The 7352-nt window shown below is 37.8% G+C and overlaps 1 pseudogene; it reads right to left on the bottom strand.

Moving 5' to 3' along the window:
- LOC101567963 overlaps nt 1-7352 on the bottom strand; it is a 77532-nt pseudogene that overhangs the window by 11429 nt on the left and 58751 nt on the right.

Genomic DNA, 7352 nt, shown 5'->3' on the forward strand with positions numbered 1-7352 from the left:
ATGGAAAGATATGTAGCTTGTTTATGAAGTCACACTCTTGAGATTTAAGCAAAAACAGTCCACAATCCATGCTGTGGGTTGTGTTGATAAAGTGCATGGTATTTGAAAGAGCATTTTTCCCATAATTCAATATGTTTAGTTTCCTTTTAACTATAAACACTATTTTATGCAATTTTCCTTTTCCCTCTAGAGCACACACATGTAAGCAGTCTTGAAAAACTGATCAAGCCAAATTGCTAATAAACTTATTTAATGGTTATTTTTATATACCCTGTGCCTCCTAAATCTATCAATTTCCAAATGAAATAAAAGACTGATTTCTATTCCAAATTACTAGTATGATTTGGCAATTTTTGATGCTTGTTTTTTATTTATGTACAGTGAAATCCTTCAGAAAAGGCTTTGTGTAAGAGACATAAGTAGATGGGAAAAGAAGGGGGCAATGGAGATGGGAGATAAAGGAGTTTGCTGGGCTCAGAAAGTGCTTTGCATTTCATTGAGTCTTTCCAATTCATTCTCAAGTACAGTAGCTCTGTTGTGTGAGCAAATCTCTTTGCCTAGACCATAATAATTGAACTTTTACAGATTCCTCAAGTACATCGAAACTGCTGCTAAATCAGAAAGGGTGAACTGAAGCCTGCTCCACCGTGCTGCACTTGCTCATCTCCAAGGCTATGCTGGATTTATTTTTGACACTAAGAAAAGATCCATGAATTTTTGTCAACTGCAGCATGGGAATTTACATTTGTTCTATAAAATGCACTGAAAGGACCAGCCTGCTCTTTGAGAATGGGAAATGTAATCTATCCAACTCTCCATAAACTTGAGAATATATATCTGGTTAAACCCATCTAAAATGAGATGCAGTCCTGGCAATATGGTGGGCTCAGAAAGGCTGGCAATAAAAGTAGATATACAGTATCTGACATCAGATTGTTTCAAGCTTAATTTCAGTAAAGTAATAATGTCAGGAAAAGAAACGCTCTGTGATGCACAGATTGATACCATTAGATAGAAGCGATGCAATGCCTTATGAACACAACCATTTTTGCTTGATATTCTGTGTGAAGAATAGAGTGATGTTCATGTGCCAGCTCCAGATTTGCAGTTAGAAAAGTTGATCAGGACAGTGGTCAGGGCAAGGAATAAAATACGGCATAGTATAGTCCATTAATAAAACCAAATAGGATTATATTACTCTAAAATATGTCCTATGTCAATATCCTCCATGATTTTGCCAGAGCAGCAAGTAATTGCCCATGCTCAAGGACAAGCAGGCTTCAAACATAGGGTGTTACAGACTGCATACATATCACAGACAAACAAAGCAAAGCACCTTGGTGGCACTTCTAGCCTCAATACATGCATGAAATAATTGGGAAAGGCTAAGATTATCTTGAGACACACAAGCAGAGAAGGCCTAGTTCCGTTCGTATTTCTCTTAAATTGCTTTTTCCAGTCAATAAATAATCATGTCATCACATCCTACCTTCAGGAGGACATACATGGTTGCCACCGCTGAAGATTTTGATTTTTGAGCTCACTCCTCTCTTCAGGAGCCTGAGTATCAGGCCTGCCTTTGACTTTCAGCTTAACAAATGTCAAATGTGTTTTTGTCTTCAAAAACAATGGTTTCAGGTTTTACTTGTCCTATAAAAAGAAGAAAAGTCATTCTTTTCTCTACTTTCTATTTTGGAGAAGGCAATTATAGCAAGTTCAGACACAGATCAAATTTACAAAAATTGAGGTAGAAACATTGATTAAGGTAAAAGTACACAAAAAGTAGTCACTCCACTCTCCCCTTCACAAACACATACATTCATTTCTCACCCACACAGGACTAGATGACCTAACAAAGAGAATACTTGGACCTAGACAGGCTAAGACACAGGGTACAAGTAAATGACCCATGAAGAATCAGCCTTTGTAATTTTGGAAAATATTATGCAAGCTTAGATCACTAATGCCACAATTAAAAAAATTTTTAAATCCTTTTAGTTAAATATTAAGTATGTTCCCAATTATGCTGTGAAATGAATAAGAGAGAGATTAAATTTTCCTCGTTCACCTCCAAAATGAGAAGATTACTAACAAATCAATACTGTTGCTATTAGGGCTGCATCCCTAAGCTCTTTTGGGGAAAACATTACACTTTCCTCTATTTGTATACCAGGAGTCTGTCTTCTGTCACTCCCTTTCTCTTTAATCTTGTTTGAGTGTACAGCTCACTCGTCCTTATTTTATTGACTCAATCACAGGCGCACTGTCACTTTTTATAAAATGGTCACTGCAGAATCACATCAAGCAAATTTTTGATTCTGCAGTCAGTAATTTAGTGCCTTTATGGAATTGCAATTTCAGGGCTCACTGCTTGTTTTTCTAAAATGTACTTTAGGAATTAGTTACTCCAGCCACAAATCAGTTGAATTTATGCACAGTTGTAATACAGTTTATGGCCTCATGGTACATTGCTTCAAAAACAGCAGATGTGAAATTATGATAAATATAATGAGTGTTTTTTTGCCTGATCTAGTGGAGTAGAGAAGGATCTGGAGCGTGTTTACCTATCCCATACAGTACATTTAATGTCTTAGTCAGGAGCTCTGACAATGGCTGATTAATGTCCTCATCTCCTTTATTAAAGATAAGAGTAGCACTGCAGTCAGGAGATAGAAAGCACACCATAAATCTTCGTAAAATGAGCAGTCAAATAATCACTCATCAGAAATAAAATCTACATACATTAACACGAACACTCAGCCTTCCACACACACTCCCATAAAAAGCAAGAGGAGACTGCAGTCTCGAAGTTTTAATTTGAACTAGTTCTTTAAGTTGCATATTACCAACCCTGTAACCTGGATGCAAAAGCTGGCATTTAAAAGCACATGTGAAAGGAGCAGATGCCTCATCATTACATTAAGAGCATGAAGCAGGCAACAATTAAGCGATTCACTGGAAAGACATAATGCTGATCTATGCTAGCAATTAATCACAGAATACATTAGACAATGATGGGTGACCTACAAATTTTTGACAAAATAATTTTTCATCATGTTGGCGATTTCTTAGCCTAATATGCCTGCAAGGCACAGAGTCAAAACCTGTCATTTATTCCATCTCTCCTTGACAGGCGGCAACCTGTCTTCCAGACAAAATGAACATTATCTGTGCTCACTAGACATTTAGTGCAGGGCTTAGCTTATGACTAATGATAATCGGCAGACAGAAATGTTAGAGTCTGAAATAATGTTCTCTTTGTTAAAGAAATTTCTTGAGGTAGAATTTTTTTTCCCCGAAAGATGTATAAAGATAAAAACTGATTTTTATCTCATTTTAATGCAACGCAAAGAACCAGTATTTCCTTTCTACCAAAATAAACAAAAAGATGTAACAATTTTTTTAAATTAACATCTCATTTGAATACCAACTCTTGCCTAAAAATTTCTTATGAGTACGAAGCGAAATACAAAGGAAAGCTCAGGAGACGGAGCCTTAAACAAAAAAATGTAGGCAAGCTGTTTTGTGTCCTAGGTTTTATTTTGAATCTGGTGGAAACAAGTTTGAAACAGCATGAATGTGTGTGCTGTAGAATTTAAATAAATGAAGGCCATTTTGAGAAATACACTCCCACCACTCCTATTTCTCCTGATTTCCATTTGTCATAAGGTTTTTCAAAGCAGAGAATACCTAAAGCATGTTTGGAGAAGGCAGTTTTGAAGGAGAGAGGTTCATAAAATTGCAGATTTATTAAGTGGATTTAAAGCTCCATAAGCAAGTACTTTATTTTTTACTTATAATTAATGTAATTATTGTATATGCTTTAAATGAAAAGAAATGCATTTCTAACGTTTTTTTTTTCTTGGGCATTTCATATGCAAAATGCCATGTTAGAGGTAAATTTTTCTTTGGATTCAGGCACCAAATTTCTATTAGCTTTAATGGACTTACACAGGCACATTGGTAGGTGAATACACCCCTTAGGCTGAGAATTTAAAAGAACAAATGGCAGAGACATCAAAATAGTAAAGCTTAATTTAAGTGATCCATAAGCCTTCAGTTACTTTCCTGAGAAGGCAAACAAATGTTATGCCTTACGATGTTTCAGATTGTTTTGATCGCCCTGTAAATACAGCCTCTAGACTGATTAGCTAAAGTGAAACAGTTTTTATCTGGCAATGCAAACTTAAAGCACACGTGCTTGGCTTTCTGTATCTTTTCTATAGTACCTAATCTATTATTGCAAGTTAGCACACAGTGGCTAACCATTTCAGTCACACATGCCTGCTTGGTATCTGTCACACCCAAAGATGAAATGGGGAAGGGATGCCCAGGTGCCTTCGGACCCCAACTTGGTGATTATGAATTTTGCTCTACATTGTTTTTAGAAAGAAGATGGTCATTGCACAATCCAAGGAAGTACACTCTCCTCTGATGACAGGACTGTTGAAGTTCTGTAAATTTCACGCCTTTGTTCCTTAATATACAAGAACAAATAACTGGTCCTCTGCATTGCAAAAGAAGAGCTCATTCTGTTATTGTTTGAGACTATTCAAAGTACTGTTGGGGAAGCACCCTTTCCTCCCCCACACAGCCGGCATTTCCAGCTCAGGGCTCTCCGGGTGTGCCCACTTGTGACCTAAGTAATCATTTTGCATTTAAATGTCTTCAGAATCACAGGATAACGAACAACTTTCAGACTCAGTCGTCACAAATCCCTCATTCTTCTGGGCTTTCATCTTTTGTAAAATAAATAGGAAAAATACTGATCAGCCTTTTTTTGCCATCTCTCTCATGTGCATATTTCATCAGCACTGAGCAGTTTCTCACTATGGTGATAGGAACTGAGTTGTGTAACGAGCATCCTCACGCTGCCACCATCTCACTCTTAGAATCCCTGCCTGGGCAAGGACTCTTCAAGAACACACTCTGTGTTCATAGTATTGCTGCCTCTGTAAGGTAAGCATCCAGAAAATCTCTTATTATTTTGACTGAAATTTTACCTCAACAAAAACATGCATGAGGGAGAAGAGCTTATACAAGCACATAGTCGTTTGATACCAATCATCCATTAAATGTCGCAAAAGAATAAATTGAATTTGAGAAAATTAATTAGCATATTAAAATTTAGAGGACAGCCAGCCCAGTTTAGTGGCAAGGAAGCATAGCTCTCTGTCCACTAATTCTGGTCTGGAAATAGCTTGTTTTGAGCCTGACATCGCTGCTTGTTCTCTTTCAGCTCTTATATCATCTTTCTCTTCAGCTCACCTTCCCTTGCTCCACTACGGCAGGCAATGGCCTCAGCACACTGCTTCTGAAGTGTAGCGTGCAGCTAGGTGAAAGAACAAAAGCTGATCCAGATGCCTGGAACCTGGATCATAATCCCAGCAGAGGCACCGAGACAGTAAGGCTGAAAAGACACAAGGAAGTACCTATGGTGTGGATTCCATGACATTAAAAATGATGCCACAGTACCTGAGAACATGGCTTTACTCCTGTTTTATATCCACATTTTTCTAGTTCAAGACTTGCTTCAGAATCAAACTTAGATTGTCTGGGTTTTCCTGGAGAACGCAAAAATGGTCATGGAAACAAACAGACTAGAAGGTCAAAGTCATAACATCCCTGGTGTGGACTGAGGTGACTACCCAGAAACTATTTGCCGCATCCACAAATTCTTGTGCCATGCCCATATGTAACACCATCTGTATGTACCCTCATTCTCCTCAGTGACATGAAAAGTTACTCCAAGTACAACTTTCTGTCCAAAGGAATATGAAAAGGTTGGTAATAATTGTGGCCATTTACTTAGCACTGATTGCATACTAGACATAGGGATAAGACCCCAATGGACATGTTCTCATTTAAATTGATTTCAAATGTGATAAACCTATATGAAGGAAGATGTAAAGACAGGGTTCAGTATACTTTCACAAAATCACAGAGCTGCTTGGCTCTGTCTGATTTTTAAGACCTTTTATAACCAATATGGGATACCACCTCTTGCAATACATACACATTTTGTTCTAGTCTTTAAAGAAGTCGATTCCATACAGCAATTATTATTTTCTCTCTGAATGTTCTCCGCCTCTTCAAAGAGTACGTTCAGCGCTTCTAGTTCTCTCATCTGTTTCTCATATGACTTCGCTGTGATACCAATCTCTATTGCTTCTTTCTTTCATCTGAGCATGCTCTTAAAATATGGCTCTCAGAACAGAATGAAAAGATCTGATGAGAACTGGCAGCTTTTTCTGGAAAGTACACTTCTATTTATGTGGATGGTGGTGAAGTTAGCTTTGGTCTTAGGTCATATTTTGGAAGTGCTAAGCAATATCACTCAGTTGACACATGGATGTTGTAATCCAGAAAAAGTGCCATCCACATGTCCTAGGATATGACCCGTCTCTCTCTGAGTTTCCAATGGGCCTCATCATCACTGGGATGTGAACTACACAGTAGCCTTCATTTTCCTCACCTGTAAAAGGAGCTGGTTTATCGCCTTCTCGCCAAGACCTACTCCAGCTGAAATAGTAATTGCTTATTCCAGGTACATTCCTTAAATTCTCTTCCCTTCTACTACAGGCAAACCAAACTGAGGATGGGTAGTGAGAGGATGTATAACGCTGACAAAGGGCAGTTAAAGTAAGAGAAGAGTTTACTTGAAGAAAACATTTGCTTACATTTAGGTCATATTTTATGTACGGTATGAGAAATATTGGAAACGTTTTAGAGTTTAAGCTCCTAGGAGTCGGGTACTTTTTGTAAGAAAACTTTGGCATATTCCCAAATTTAACAGAAGGAAAAATAACCCTTAAAACAGTTCTTCCAGTAAACTGGATTCATCATAAATCAAATTAAACAAGTCAAGCCTTTGAGTCTAAATCATTTGCAATACTTCTTCTAGGTATCACCAGAATCGCATAGTTTTCAGATACTTGAAGGGGGATTTTTGAAACGGTACCTCCAAATGATTCACCTGACTCCTGCCCCGGGTATAGGGATTAATGTGGATATTTTATAAAACACTTTGGGTATGCTCTGCACTGACAAGCCTTCATCATTTTTGATGACAGGATGGACTAACATATGACAAGGGAATTTTCAAATCCACTCCATAGAAGATGAAATTTCCCTTAAGGCTCCTATGTTAAAGGTGGGATCCTTCTCGTGGCATTATTGGAAGGTGGTGAAACCTTTAGGAGCTAAGGTTTACTGAAAGGAAGTTGGGTCAGTTAGGATCTCATCTTATTTTTTTTTTTTTCTTTTTTTTAGGGAAAGGTCTACAGGGTGTTCAGAGTCTCACTACTAGATCGGACTCATAGTGATCCACCTGTTTACAGCTTCCCAAGAGC

The sequence above is a fragment of the Octodon degus genome, unplaced genomic scaffold (genome assembly GCF_000260255.1).
Source record: "Octodon degus isolate 3935 unplaced genomic scaffold, OctDeg1.0 scaffold00166, whole genome shotgun sequence".
Taxonomy (NCBI): Eukaryota; Metazoa; Chordata; class Mammalia; order Rodentia; family Octodontidae; genus Octodon; species Octodon degus.